The sequence below is a fragment of the Suncus etruscus genome, chromosome 10 (assembly GCF_024139225.1).
Source record: "Suncus etruscus isolate mSunEtr1 chromosome 10, mSunEtr1.pri.cur, whole genome shotgun sequence".
Classification (NCBI taxonomy): Eukaryota; Metazoa; Chordata; class Mammalia; order Eulipotyphla; family Soricidae; genus Suncus; species Suncus etruscus.
In genome coordinates this window covers 45128921-45131344 of record NC_064857.1, presented here as the reverse complement: position 1 = coordinate 45131344, position 2424 = coordinate 45128921, and the positions used below count along the sequence as shown (strand labels likewise).

At 32.5% G+C, this 2424-nt stretch overlaps 1 non-coding gene across 1 annotated transcript; it reads left to right on the top strand.

The window, feature by feature from the left end:
* Positions 1-1698: 1698 nt before the first annotated feature.
* LOC126021622 (U6 spliceosomal RNA) lies at positions 1699-1805 on the top strand. The gene has a single exon (XR_007500122.1). It is a non-coding gene; the product is annotated as a U6 spliceosomal RNA (small nuclear RNA).
* Positions 1806-2424: the final 619 nt, after the last annotated feature.

Genomic DNA, 2424 nt, shown 5'->3' with positions numbered 1-2424 from the left:
GAATGGCCATGTGCTCTGTACTAACTCTCCAAATAGTTTTACTGAATTTATACCTGAAAAACTGTAGTTGCATGCCCTATTTTTCTGAGCTGGAAATTTGTGTACAGAAGAAAAATATGAGAGTGATCTTAGAATCAGTATCTTTAGATGAGTTGTAGGCAACAAAGTTGGTGGAAGGAAGAGTCAAATTGAGATATGCACAAACAAAGAGATGCTAACAGCTGACCTAGAGTTGACTGAGGAAATTTTCATTCAATGTTGATTCAAGTTGAGCAAATAGGACTGTTTTAGTGTAGTAACTAGTGTTTAGGTGTGACCTTTCAAACTCAGGGTAAATTGGGAACAACCAGCATTTTCAGTAATTGTCCCTTTACCATTCACCACGTGAAAGAGCTCACCCTGCTTTATGTAACTTCCTACTGTTATTCCAAGAGAAATTAGTTGCATTCCTCTTTTTCTTGCTTTCCAAATTTTAAACACACTTCTGTTCTATGAAAACTCTAGATTTTCTTCAGAAATAAATGCAATAAATAAATAAATGTAATAAATTTTTTCTCATCTTTTGGAATAGTCAATCCAACTTTGCTTATAATACTCTATTGGATATCAGATCATGTGGGTTCGGAGGTTTGTTTGGGAATTGTATCTGATGATGCTCAAGGATTACTCTCTTTTGATGCTATGGGTCACTCCCAGTGATGCTCAGGGAACCATATAAAACTCAAATCTATTGAATTATCTATGTGGCTCATCAGTATGTACATTTTAAAATGTTTCTTTAGCAAAGATTTTTATCATATTATTTTTTAATTTTCATAATATTTTTAGGGAAATGGGGAGCATTGGTGATGGGAAGGTTGCACTGGTGAATTATATGTGTTCTTCTTTTTTTTTTGAAGGAAACCTAAAGACAAACATATTTGTAATCATGGTGTTTAACTAAAGATAAAATAGTTGCACTTTCTGACTTTGTGCCAAAGACTGCAACCCCAGGCTTTTGTATATGTAGCTAAATGCTTTGTAGTGGTTGTCTTCAGGGTAGAGTTCAAAAAAATAAATGATGGCAATTTTTAATACCACTTCATGGTGTCTCAGGGTCATTATAGTAAGTGTGGATGCTAAACCATGAAAAATATTCCCATACCATTAAACTATTCCCTATGAACTGATGTCGAGAATACTCAAACCCCAGTCCAGCTGTGCATATGTATTTTGAAAATGTGCAGGTAATGTTGTACAGTTTCTCCAAGGTACTATTCTCTTTCCTTGACTAGAAAGTATTAACTATAAAACTGGAAGTGTTATAACTTCTGAACTATATCTTATTTACTTCTCATATATCTGCCCTGACACCTGTCCAGCGTTTCCCAGGAGTACTGACTAATAAATAATGAAGAAGTAATACAAATTGAATACTGAAAGAGACATATGACATTTTTTAAGAAAAAACATTTGCACTGCTTTCACACACAAAGAACTAGACTTATTTTAACAGAGAAGTTGGGGGTATTACAACTAGACAAAAGGGATGTCAGAAATATGTGGATTTTAACTTTCCTTTTAGCCTATTGATCCAAGTATCCAAACTCCACATTTCAGAGACTTTTCCCTTCACAACGGAGGTCCTTTAAACTAGAAATTTTGCTGAAACTGAGAATTTAGAAGATAGACAATTTTAGAATTAAATATCAGAATCCCGTGCTCGCTTCTGCAGCACATATACTAAAATTGGAAGGATACTGAGAGGATTAACATGGCCCCTGCACAAGGATGACATGCAAATTTGTGAAGCGTTCCATGTTTAAAAATATATATATCAAAATCCTCACTTTTCTTCGCTTTGACTTGGAGTAAGTAAAGGTGTCTATCATAATAGTTTAAATAAAATAAACTATTTTTATGTCAACATTTAAATCTTCCCTGGTGATTTTTCCTATTATAGACTAAAGAAAATTTGGCCTGAGTTACAGGAAGTCCCAGAACAGCAGCAGTATTTAATCATAAATTTTGTCATCTATTAATTTTATAAAAATATCCATATAAAGAAAAAAAGGCAAACTATTTTCATATTCTTTTCAATTAATCCAAAACAACTAGCTAATAATTATTTCTCAATTTGAAAGCAAACAGGAGAGGCTTAAGATAAGTCAAAAAAAAAAAAAAAGATAAGCCCAATAGTTTCTGGTATTTTTGTGATTGCTCTATGGATATTTTTCCTTAAAATTAAATCAAAATCATTCTGAAGACCGACTACATGCCAAAAACTCTAAAGAGATTTTCACTTTGCATTAAAATAGCTAAATCTTTAAAATTTAAGAAACTGTTTGGTTATCATTATTCAAGAAGGACGTAGATTTCAAACTAAAAAAAAATGAGGAAAATAGGATAAACCATATAATATCTTCATTTCAAATACAGTTGAAG